The 14,294-nt window shown below is 33.6% G+C and overlaps 1 pseudogene; it reads right to left on the bottom strand.

Annotated features, from left to right (window-relative positions):
* Positions 1–227: 227 nt before the first annotated feature.
* On the bottom strand, positions 228–2,692 carry LOC149536561 (G-type lectin S-receptor-like serine/threonine-protein kinase At2g19130 pseudogene; annotated as a pseudogene).
* Positions 2,693–14,294: the final 11,602 nt, after the last annotated feature.

The raw sequence follows: 14,294 nt of genomic DNA, 5'->3' as shown, positions 1-14,294 counted from the left end.
AGACAAGAATATCCCACTTACCATTAATCTTAGATGTTGACAAGTTCTACCCTCTTTCTAGCCTTAGATTTCTTTCTTTATATCAAGCTTTGTCAATATATATAAAATTATCCATTTCATTCTAAGATCCTAAGTACTGGTTTCTAAGATCCAAGTACTGATTTATAATATTTGCATATTATACACTTACTTCCTTATAGCAAACCATTAAGAATGCTCCAAAATGATGAATAAGAAACTTACGCACATATATTTATTAGCCTATAGGGTAATCCTACATAAATATGCCTAATTTGCTGCTATAGATATCTACTCTCAACCACTTGATATGTAAGTAAGTTTACAATGACTATCGTCGTCGTCGTCGTCGTGTGCTTGATCTACTAGCACCTGTAGAGACCTTGGAATTTGCGACACGGTAGCCTTCATTGTTCCTTCCAACATCTTCACCACTTCAGTCATGCTCGGCCTCTCACTCTCATTGTCTTGAATGCACATCCCGGCTACCACAGCGGCTCTTCTCACCTCGTCAATATTCGCTTCACTTGCTATCCTTGCATCCACAACATCTACTACGTTTCCTTTTTTAATTTGACGTGAAGCCCACGTAGGGAAGTAGAGTCTACTCTCTTCGACTTGTAAATCAAGATTTCTTCGGCCGGATATAATTTCCAACAGCATCATGCCATAACTGTATACGTCCGCCTTGGGAGTGATTGGAAGGCCGGAGATCCATTCGGGAGCCACGTACCCACGAGTTCCTCTTGTTGTCGTCAAGACGCGGCTGAAATCTCTGCTCACCAGCTTCGCCAACCCAAAATCTCCCACCTTTGGGCTGAAGTCGCTGTCAAGGAGAATGTTTTCAGGCTTAATATCACAGTGAATGATGCGGTCTCTGCATTCCTCATGGAGATAAACTAATCCTCGTGCAGTGCCTTGTGCGATCTCAAAACGAGTCTTCCAGTCCAACAATTTCTCTACATCTTCCGACTTAGAGAAGAGGAAAGAGTTTAGGGAACCGTTTGGCATGTACGCGTAAACCAGTAACCTTTCCGAATGCTCTACGCAGAATCCCCTCAACCTGACCAAATTCACATGCTGTATTCTGCCAGTAGTGATTATTTCCGCCCTGAATTGTTTCTCTGCTTGTCCAGAACCCTCTAATCTCTTAACCGCAACAAGCGTGCTGTCCGGCAAAGTTCCCTTGAACACAGAGCCAAATGCTCCGCTACCCAACTTATGCTTGAAGTTCTCCGTAGCAGTTCTAAGCTCTTTGTAACTGAACTTTTTCAGTGACATTGGCACCTCCTCTTCCGCGTCCTTCTTCAACAGCCTTCGACGTTTCCAACGAATAAAAGAGGCCAACAGGAGACCTGAAACTGCAAACAACGACGCGGTGACAGAAAGTGAAATAGCAAGTGCAGAGGCTTTGGTCCTTCGGTTGGATGTGGAGCGCCGCAACTCAGAAGCAGCCAACCTGATGAAGACGGATCTGCCCTCCGATGAAACTCGCATTCCGAATAGATCTCCAAACCACAATCTGCAGACAGGTGGATCAGAAATTGAGTAAGCAAAGGCTGTACAGGAGCAATTATTGACACAGGCAGTTCGGCAGCCTTGCTGTGTTTGCTCGTGGTTGTACAAGACAGCTTCTTTTTCGGACAAGTATTTGTTCTTCGCTTCCAAGAAGCCGTCGGTTGTGCAATGAAGGGGCCTTCGCCGAGCACATCCGCTTGACCACCAACCCTGAGAGCCGTTTTTGGGAGTGAAGCCCTGAACGCAACTACACACATCATTCGGATTGCAGAGTCCATTCGCCCCGCAGATTTCGAAGTCGCTGCATTGACCTCGGTATGTCGACCACCTCAGAGTCCAGATGCCATCGTCCATCCAGAAGTAGATTTGTACTTCGCCGGTCTCAGCTAACCGGAACCGCCCCATGAGGACATGATCTTCCTGTTCAACACGAAATTTGAAGTAGATTCTTGAGGGAGAAAGCGTCACACAGGATGTTTCAAGTCTCTTCGAACCTTGCCTCATTTCGGGCTCCTTAGCAAAATAGTCCCGAGTCCATTCTCCACTGGACCGATATGGAATGGTGTTGTTATATACCATCATCATCTGCGTCTTTCCAGGAGCTGTGTCCATTCCGTAAGAGAAGACCCCAGTTGAAGGATCCGTAGAACTCTTCCACGATGTTAGCTCCATTCCTTTCCACATCTTCATGCCAGGCAACCATATATCTGTCGGATGCGCGAAACTCTCCCAAACAACCGCAGACTCGTTGAGGGCGTCCATTAACACAGCTCGTGATCCTCTCCTGGCAATATCTGACGTCGACCAAGCTGACCGGCTATTTCTATCAAGCAATCTAATATGCCCATCGCTTGAAAATTCCAGAACGCCGGGCATGTTTGTGACCGGATTCTCTCTGTTAGCCACCCAAACTACGATCTTCTGGGTGTTTCCTGCATACCAGATGCCAATATACCAATTCTTCGTTCCCGTGGGACTGAAAAAACCAAGTGAAAACGTACCATTCTTTGACATCATGGTCTGATTTCCAGTGAGCGAGGCCCCCAATAGAAGCGTATCTCCACCATCCGATGATTGTGAACTGCCAATATGGGGTGCAAGAATCATCATAATTGCAAGGACCATAGACTTAATCTTGATCTCTTCAATATCCATAGCGTTGCTTCTTTTCTTACCGATTGCTTCTAAGCAGCGCATGGATGTTCCTATAAAGTTTGTAGCATGTTTTCGATTGCTTCTAAGCTACGCAACGAACAAGGAGGTCCACGAGAGTGATTTTGGAAAATTGACTTCTTTCGTACATTCACGCAGGGAATTCAAACAAAGGGCTGGGCAACTAACAGCTTGACTGGCTCTTTAAAATATTAATAATACCACAGCCTTACAACAAAAAGTAAACATTATTCTATAGATGGCGCCGTATTCAGCGGAGTAAATAAAGATTAGATTTGATAGCGCACTGAACACAGTCCGTTCTTTGGTCTGCGCACGCGGTCTTTCTAACTATTATTGACGCTGAAAGAAAGGCAAGAGGAGTCTTATACCCCAGTGTCTATGCCGGCATATGCCGGCATCAAAACGGTAATTTTTCAATTTTAATAAATAAAATAAAAATCAATTATAAACTGTATTTGAAATTTAAATTTAATTTAAAAATGTCGTTTTGATGCTGGCATAGACATTGCCGTCTTATTTTAATGCAAGTCCGACACATGCTATCGAACATTGAGGACGTATCTACCCTCTTAGACTACGCAGCCACATTTCTACACGAGAAAATTTGCACTCGATTTGACTGTTTATGTAATTAATTAATTAATTTTAAAACCACAAAACCACTGATCTGTGACTTTAAAATTAATTAATAAATTATATAAACTGTCAAACCGGGTGCATATATTTGGCTATTTAGCCAAGGGCGACTACGCTTTTCTTTCTTGGCATTTCCCAAAATTTAAAATCTTTTAACCAATAAATAAATATGTTATTTTTTCTTCACAAATTTCTTGTCTTATATGAATTTTTTTTCTAATGTTTTATTTTTGATTTTTTCAACAATTTCTTATTTTGTTTTGTATTTGTCAATAATAATAGTAGTAATTTAAATATATTCATCATGGAAACAATGATTTTTATTAAGTTAATTTAAAATGATACATACGGTATCGATTTTATTTAGAAATTAATGTTTCATACATAAATGTTAATGGGAAAATAATACAAGACTTACCATTTTACAAAGTTTAATTATTCCTTTCATATGAATATAATGTGATCAGGAAGAGGAAACCTATATATCATTATTTCTAGAGTCTTTCTTTGTAGAATTAATATAAGAAAGCATATAAGATCTTAATGTAGTCTTATTGTGTGGGGGAGTTATATAGTCTTAATGTGGGGGGGAGTTATATAGAATTATTATATGTAGTCTTAATGTGTGGGTGAGTTATATATGTTTCAGATCATGCAAACTAAAGATCTCACTCTAGCTTTTGAACAAGACAAAACCCAAAGATCATGTGAACATTTTGGTTGAATTTGATTGTCTTGTGTGCAAATGCATATTTTTTCACATCTAACGTATGAATTGGTTTAGTTTTTTCATGCTTAACATATAATTTGTTTTAACGATTATCATGTTTAAATTGTTTTCAATCCTTACTAGAGACCAAAATATCTACTTGCATTATTCATTTATTTCATGTTTGACTTAGTGCAATTCATTTTCCCTTAGGGCCTGTTTGGTTGCTCAAATAGGAATAGGAAATTTGGAATACGTTTTCTATTTTCTATTTGGTTCATCTATTGAAATAGGAATACGAATACATATTCCCATTTTGCCCCTAAAATGAGCTTATACCCATTCCAAAAAAATAGTTGTTATTGGAATAGCCATTCCTTTTCCTAATATTGCATTCATATTCTCCATTCCTATGCGTGCAACGAAACGGGCCCTAGCTCATTCCCTATTTTACCCACCATCATATCTTTACTAAATTCTTCCTTTATCATAAATGCTCTCAAAAGTCAAAATTACATTATATTTTATCAAAGTTCTCAAAGCTTTTAAAAAACAAAAATAATATAGTCAAATTTATTTTTATTTAGGTGTTCTATCCCCATAATAATTTTCTCCTTGCAATTTGCTCCAAAACTTATGAAAGTCCTTCAAAATAATACCCCAATATATGTTTGTCCACTTCCAGTTACTAGTTATATAATTAGCACATAATTTTCATAATGTTCTGAACATCCAGTCGTACATGTTGTTTCTGTCTTATTGACCCGATCCGTGAGTGGGTGTGGATTCACAAAGATGGTCAAGGTAGACCATGAATGTCATATAGCACCGTGTTTGTCACTCGACTGGTAAAATTGACTTGCCTTGCGTAATATCCCCGTCAAGAGAAGACTAGAGTTAATTGCTCTCTTTCAGCAGTGAAAACTAATTAGAAATAACCGTATGGGTTCAGTGCACTGTTAAACCATGTTTTCATTGTTAATCTAATTAGAGCGGAGGAAAGTAGATTGTACTTTCATGTATGAGCTTCATCTCAGATTGAAGAGGATGAGAATGAGAGGTGGAGCATGGGTGAAGTGGTGAAGATATTGGAAGGAACGATGGAGGCTTCTGTGCCACAAATTCCTTGGTGCTCATATGTTCTTGAAGCTGATGACGGTGACGGTTTCGATCAGCAAGCATTGATATTGAGTGGTTTCATATCTGAGTCGAGAGAGCTTAAACATTGTACATTAACTTAAACATTGTACATTAAGTTAAAGGGTTGATTTCTAATTTGAGAATGTGGGCAGCTAGGTTTTTAGAGTATAAGTGTTAAATAGTCAAAGTTGATTTACTTTTTCTAAATTTAATGTTCAGTTTCTATAGTATTGTTAAATAGTTAAAGTTGATTTGCTTTTTCTAAACTTAATGTTTGGTTTTTGTAGAATAAGTGTTAAATAGTCAAAGTTGATTTATTTTTTTCCAAACTTAATGTTTTCTTTTAGGAAGAGATTAAAAAAACTCTAACTAATTTTAAGAAAAATATTTATGTAACATGTATATTAGAAATTCAATTGCATGATTTAAAAAAAAGAAGAAACTTTGTCTATTGTTAGAATTATAGTATTAAAACAAGTTAAGAAACAACTCTTTAATAAATATTTCTCTATTTTATTTATTTATCAATACTAAATTGTTGAAGTATTTTTCAAGAGCATCCTTCTTTAAGATTTTTACTAAGATAAAAATGGAAAGCAATTTTATTTTAGTTTGAGATAGATTTTTTCTTTTGAAAAGAATTGAAAAATAAAAATGTATCACTTTTTAGTAGCTTATCTTTAAATTTTTAATTTATATTTTAAGAAGCTTTTGGTCCTTTCCCTTCGCTATATTATTAAAATCATATTTTTGATATTAAGAACCAACCAAAAAGATGGGGGCTGACCCAAGAACAAAAGCTGAAATTTTGTAGCAAATTATCAACCCACTCCTTTTCTTAATACCAAAATCCCTAAAGTCAATAGATAGAGTAATATTATAAAAGTTAAACATATAGAGAGCCCAATTTAGACAAGTCTATCTAAAAGTTAAAGACAAAGCCCACCTGGCCATACGACATGGTGCAAGTATTAAAAAAAATCAAAATGTAAAAAGTAAAATAGAGATCTAGCTCTCTTTATTACCATTCATAGGCATGTTTAGCAACAATCAAAGCTAGTCATCCACCAGGAACTGGTAGAGGAATCTCGTCATGTCAACACCCACATAGGAAGAAAATCCATCCTTCTTTTAGCATGAAGAAGATGCAAAGTGGTGGTTGAAAGATGCATTACCTTGACAAAAGTGTTGGCCACATTGTCAAATCTTAGATCAAGGTCCTCCTATTTCTTAGTAATTGTCTTAATAGTCTTCTTGAGTTTGTCAATCTCCTTAATAATACCCTATTTTTCATTACACAAAGTCACCTAAGGTGAATTCGGCCAACCTTAAACATCACACACTAACGAAGAAATTAAGCTTGGAAAAATAAGTCAAACTTTGACTATTTAACATTTTTACTCTAGGAATCAAGCCTTAGTTTGCGATGTTTAAGCCATCTGAGTGAATTCCCCCATCCTTGGTATTATGATTGTCCTTTTCCTTGTGCTTTGTTAGGGAGGTGATAACGTTAGGGTTGCCAATGTCATCGCCAACATTGGTATCCTCTAGGATATCTCTCTAAGATTTGAAAGTGACAAAAACATGAGAATGGATAAGACTCCGATGGTTATCAATAGGACTACAATAACTTGCTTTCTAGGGTTCCTTACTAGAAATTTCCTCCTCCTCATCCTTAATGTATTTCTTTCTACTAGCTTTCATTTCCTTCCCATTACTAGTGGGGTCTAAGCTAATAGGGCAATCTTGCCTAGTAGGAATTTAAGATTTCCAATGTTTCAATCTCTAGTTAGACTTGAGGGAACTCCTCCTACCCATATTGATGTTGGTATCAAAATCATATATCATGTTTAATAAAGTATAAATTTTAATTTTCTTTATTTAATGCACTTATCCAGCATTTAATAGTTATTTTAAATATTTCAATAAATTTAGCACAAATAAATAATGTAAATATAAAGGTGCAAAAGCGTAAGAGGGTTTACTTAATCATGTAAATAAAATATAAATAATTCAATTTATTTATGCTTCTAATATATCTAATTTAGTTGTGAGATTTCTTAATTTTAATTTTAATTTTTAAAGAAAAAGTGGACAAGCCACCATATATATATATATATATATATATATATATATATATATATATATATTATAAAAATGATTCAAAGAATTTTTAGGCAAAGAATCAAGAAGAAAACCCAAAATTCTTGTCATATACAATAAAAAATTGGTAAATGAGATTACATAAGATTTGTGTGAAAAATACAACATACTCCGCAAGTGAGTGTAAATCAGAAAATACTAAACCATGAAGTACTAACACCAAAAAACCATAATATAGGCCTACTAACAAAAAGATCTAAACCTAGGAGAAAACTATCACTCCTCCATGGTCACTGGCATTAAAGAACTATACACAAAGTCCCACACCACATCCCAATTGACAGGAGGAGCTAAAGTGATGTCCATCTCCTAGCCATCCAACTCCTTGGAAAATTGATCCATTGGCAAACCACAAGATACCTCAAAAGGCAGATGAATTAGGGAAAGAGGTAAATTAAGATTGGGTACTAACATGGAAGTAGTAGCAGGCAAAGGTCACCAGGGTGACGAATTCAGCAAGCCCAAAAGATCTGACAATCCATTAGCAAGCTACCTAATCTTGTTGACTAATTCCTTTCCCAGATCTGAGCCGACCACTTGCAAAGTAGAAGAAAAATTTCTAAAACTATGTCGCTCCATTGCCCATTTAGAACTATCATAAGCCATCATATGTTGATGAGTGATCAACAACACTTGATGAGAAAATAAACCACCCACCAAAGCATTGCATGACCAAAAATCATATTTTTAGAGGGCAACCATGAGTCTATTATCTAAGAGAAATTCTGGGTGGACAACTTTATTTGCAATGGTGGTCACTAGTTCTATGGATAGCAATAAGTCTATCAAATTGGATAAAAAGATAGAGACCTATTGTGAAATAAATACAACTATTTTAGTTCTTAACAAGAGCACATGCTCACCTAAAATCTTCTTAAGTGCCCTACATAATGACATAGAATGAAACACAAAACAAGATAAAACTATGGGTCTTCAATTTGCACAGGAAGATGACGCTCTAACTCCAATGGAGGAAGAAAGACCTTGCAATTTTGAGGCAACAACTCATCATGAAGACAAGCATACATCAAACATATAAGAAAAATAAATTGTAAATTAATTTATTATATAAAATATAATTAATTACATAATGTTGATATTAGAGTTTACAATAATAATTTACCATTAAGCTTCTACAACAACCTTTCCCATTTGACCATAATTATAATTATCTAACATATCAAGAAGAAAAAGAAGCATAAAGAAACAAATAAATCTCATTGCTTCTAATCAGACAACACAAACTACTTGTTCATTGTATTTATTCTAGTGTAAAAATTGATGATGGGTTATAATATATGCATATTAAAATTATTTTTAAAGTATTATTAGCAATGAGAACATGAAAAATAGTGAGAGGGGATAGATAATTGGATATTATAGGTGCTCAATCAACAAAAATCTTGAACAATAATTAATTTATTCTAATATCCCAAAAAATTAACTACAATATTTTACTTTTCAACATCCCTAAATAATAAAGGATGGGCCCTTAGAAAGAGACATATTTGATACTTAGTCATAGAGATATATAATCATCTCATCTATATGAAAACCATAAAAAAATGAAATGAATCAATGCAAAGTTGATTGATCTATTAAATGATGATGATATATAACTAAATGATACAAACTATAACTCTATTATGACATAACTATTAGGAAACTTGAATTAGTTAATTTAATAATATAATAATTATAATAGAAAATTTATATGGTAACTTACCCACTTATCATATTTCTTGTAAGTAAAGCCTTACATACATATATTTTATCTAGTGTCAACGGACCTTACCAAAAAATATATTTATTAAAGGAAATAAATACACATGCTTGATAATTGTTTTAGAAAAAATACCCTTGAGTCAATTTGAATACAATCAAACTATATTCTGACCTTTTTAAGGTGTAGACTTAGTTAGATTCCTAATGTATCTTTTTAATAAACTCTCAATTATTGGCATCAAGTTATTTAGCAATTATTGAGATTCACACACATAGGACTCCAAGTTATCTTTTGATCCTTATGAGGGTGTATTTTTTAATACATTTTTTTATTAGGAACTACATATGGGAAACAATATACACTAATTTAAAATCAAAGCCCTTCATAGAATTTACAATATCTATATTATTCAAACATTTTATAATAAAAAACAAAAGGTTACCAAAATTAAAATAAACAAATAGGAATTTTACATAAAGCACTATGTCAAAGTAAGAAGATAACATGACACAATGAAAATCCTCCATCCTCCAATGAAACCAACCTCCTAATTGTGTAGTTAATATCTATCCATCTAATTTTTTATGTAAGCCTTTATGATGTTAAATATAATCCACTTTATTTAAGAAATATTATGTTGATTTCTCATAGGTAGCACTATGTAAATGTGTTTTCTCTAACTTACTTGTCCACAATTATATATATTTCATTAAAAAGCACAAAACATATCAATTCTATGAAATTTAAACTCTTAGCCCTAATTATATCTCCAATCATAACAAATACTAGAATTGATGTATACAAATAAAATATTATCGCTGTGATATTTTGCATGTATAACTTATAACCTAAATAATTAATATATTTTTTAATCTAAAATCCCAAAATGCTTAATAAAAATATACAGATAAAATTAATATGCAATATGGGTTCTAGTAACTAGGCCATGTTAGGAATCATTGAAAAAATTATCATGCATCTGATCTCCTAAAAATAGATTATGCAAGTGATGTATCACATGATGTATGGAGGTCTCAACAATATCCCGTAGAACTAAATCATTCATGAAGATAAAACTGATATCCCCCATGGGATGAGAGTAGAGAGCAAATTTAGACCCGCATAATGGAAAACTACTTGCAACTAGTAAGTGTTTGAATGAAAAATGGCTAATTACCTATAGAAAATTTGACCCCCTAGGAAGAAAAAAACCCATGTATAGATGCAAGACTTATTCCCATTATTATATGATGTAGATTATTAGATTATAGTTTTTGTTGCACCAAAAGGCCGATCTATCAATGCCCAACACAACCACTCAACTTATAGCACATAAGAGATAGTTAAACCCTTGTCAAAAATTTGAAGGGGAGAGCTTAATTTTTTTTTGAAAAACTCCCCCTTAGTGTTACTCAAGGATTTGAAGATTTAAACCCGTGACAAAGCTCTAATACCACTTGTTAGAGTGAGATTTTTGTCGCACCAAAAGATGGATCTGTCAATGTCCAATATAACTACTCAACTTATTGTACACAGGAGGTGGTTAAACCCTTGTCAAAAATCTTGAGGGAAGCACTGAAAAAATTTCCAACAAATAATGTAAGCATAAAGGGGGAAAGTTTCTTTAAATTTTTTTCATTTATCTTCATAGTCAAGTGAGATAATGATGTAACCATCTAATCAAGGACATGCCCAACCAAAGAAGAAGCTAACTAACTTAAACTATGTCGACACACACACACACACACACACACACACACACACACACACACACACACACACACACACACATACATATATACATATGTATATATGTATATATATGTATGTATACACACACACACACATATATATATACATATATATGTATATGTATACATAAACATATATACATACATATATATGTATATGTATAAATACACACACACACACACATGTATATGTGTGTGTGTGTGTGTGTGTGCGTGTGTGTGTGTGTATACATATACATATACATATACATATACAAACATACACACACACACATACATATGTACATATGTATATGTGTATATATATATGTACATATGTACATATATATATGTATATATATACATATATGGATACACACACACACACATATATATATATCTATACATATACATACATATACATATACATATACATATGTATGTATATGTATATGTATATATGTATGTGTATATATATACATACATACATATACATATACATACATACGTACATATATATACATGTATGTATATGTGTGTCTATATATATATATATATATATATATATATAGAAGTCTCATAGATTATATATAAGTTCCATAGATTAATATAATGTAAGACTAGGAGTAAAATCCATTATCATTAAAGAGGAGAGATAAATCATCAAATGTGTCCTCTAAATCTTATGTAAAATGCCACAGAGTTAGGAACTCTTAAAATAAAGCTATCCTCAAATCACAAATTAGATAAGCTAAAAGAGCATCCTCATATATAATTTTAAATGAAATAATGGTCTAGTTGACCAAGAAAAATAATTTAGTTTCCAAGAATTGTGATAAAATATCGAGGAAAGTGAAGATGAAATAACTATCTTTGAAGAATGTAATAGGGAACTTGCAAGAAACTACACCCTTATTTAAATAGTAATATGAGAAAGGTTGAAGACCAATATCTCCATATAACTCCCAAATTATAGTAAAAAAGGAAGGGCCTTCTTTGCTTCATTGTGAAGATCAAAGTATCAACTCATTGTCCAAGAATAATGTCTTTGATGCTCGCATAAAACATATTGAGGTATACCATCATTATGTCATATATCGCATCCAACAAAAGGTGATCCAAGTACAATATTGCATGATGGAGGACGAAATTGCTAATATCTTGACCAGGATAATTTTGTGAGCCCGAATTTGTATCTCATAGACATCTTTTAGGCTTATGAGTAGTCACATGAGTGTCTCATGGTTGTCATTCAAGGGGGATTCTAGTGAATTATAACCATTGTATTCAATAAATAAATTATTGTAAATGGGTAGGTTACAAGGTTTTAGGCCACGACCCATCATTTCTATATTATGCAGGGACATTTAGATATTTCATAACATGTATAGATTAGTTAATACAACTAATTTAGTGGACATGTTGAAATAAATTAATTATTATGCTAGCCAGCATGGTCCACATAGATCAATAAATGTATGGAATATCATAAACAACATGTGCAGCTACCTCGAGCCACCCATGCCAACTTAATTCATTAAAAATCACCAAACATTAATCTAGAGTATTCTATAAATTTATTATACATTTGTGCTATAAATATAATGTTTTTAGCTCAATATTGTAGTGCTCATTTTTAGATGAAATGTTGCACTATAATTCAATATTTTTATTCTGTATTTTTTTCACCTTGAACAAGTGTACCTAGTTATCTTCATTTAAAGTATCCTTGTAACACCCCAATAGGAAACCAAAAGAAATGAACCTAAAGTTTCACTAAGTTTGTCAAACATTTTTTAAAAAAAGATAATAACATCAATAGATAGTATAGATGAAGCAATAACTCACATACATACAACCATCCAAAATAGATAACATCTCTTAAGGGTTCCATGACATTGAATCACATGTATAAGTTTATTAATATTAAATCTAACATAAAACCAAAATCTACATCATGGCATAACCACACGTACAAATTCAATTAAATAATATACAATTACATAAGATGTCACTTAACATAACTAGAATGCATAGTCACCCACTATACAAGTCACATGGTATGAAAAGCTTAAAGAATATACATCATCAATGAAATACATCATCTCATAAGATCTTTAATAATAAAGTAAAGTATAATAGAATACAGCCAACAATCAAAAGCACAAGATCAGAATGAAAGTTACAACTGCACAAGTACATCTAGCAATGACGTCCAACTATCAGATCTCAATGGTATAAGAAACACTAGCACTTGACATTGTGGAACCTAAATGGCCCACTGGCACCATGATGAGGAGATAATCTCAAGTCTCATACAAATATCAATCCACAAGTCATAACCAATATCTAGGTCAATGAAAAAACTTATAGAAAACTATCTCAAAGGGTATGAAGACACCAATACCATCTAATCCTAGAGGCAACAAAGACATGTAGGGAATATAGTATGTAAGTGGGCAAGTGCCATCACATGAGAAAAGTGTAAGGTTACCTTAGAAACCTCTTTGGACTTCACCCCCCTAGTGTATCTATGTAACATCAGCATCCTTTCATACATACAAGGCATACTAATGAATCAAGGTCACAACCAAGCATCCTCTCTACTCCCATTCTAGCCTGTACTAGCACTCAAGACATGGGCGAGGAAAAAAAATGACTCTTATTAATTTATTTTACTCTCATTTAATGAAATGATATCACTTCTTTAAACAACTTGCAATGGGTTACCTAGGCATCTCTTTAGGGCTCCAGCCTCCATTGCAAGGCACTTCCCAACATACACATAGATTACCTACCCTAGGCTCATTAAAGTACAACTCATAAAATCACAATTTTCATCTCAGCCCTTTATAAGTAATTAGAAAACACCTATAGATAAAATATAGTATGCACCTCAATCCTTTACAAGCAACTAGAAAGCATCAAAAGATAACTGATCGAAACTCAAAAGTTACACCCAAAAAATCAAAATTATCACCTTAGTTCTATACAAGCAACTGGAAAGCACAAACAAACACTAATTAAAATTCATCATGAAAAACACACGACACATCTTTGGGAAATGTAATATAGACTAGGTGATTGAGGGTAGGGGAGAATTAGGAACCAATAAAACATATAATTTAATTCAGCAATTAAACATTCACCATGTAATCTAGTCTAATTGCATACATGAAAGACTGAAAGAAATAAAACATTCATAACACTTTAACACAATGTTTGGTAACCCATAAACCTCCCAAATAGAAAGTAAAACTGAGGTGGGGATGGTACTCACAAGCTTTATTACTATAGTATAAAGTTAGCTTGTTAAAGCTTACAATTGACCACTCCTGGTGATCTGCCCTATTAGGAGTAACAAGGACTATTAGGTCCACCTTGTGAAAGGATTTATAATATACAATGAAGTATGCACTCTATTAAGAGATTTGGAATGAGACTATTAAGTCCAACTTGTTAAAAGATTTAACTGATG

The sequence above is a fragment of the Cupressus sempervirens genome, chromosome 10 (assembly GCF_028749045.1).
Source record: "Cupressus sempervirens isolate cs-2001-9-10 chromosome 10, ASM2874904v1, whole genome shotgun sequence".
Lineage (NCBI taxonomy): Eukaryota > Viridiplantae > Streptophyta > Pinopsida > Cupressales > Cupressaceae > Cupressus > Cupressus sempervirens.
This window is presented reverse-complemented; position numbering and strand designations above follow the sequence as displayed.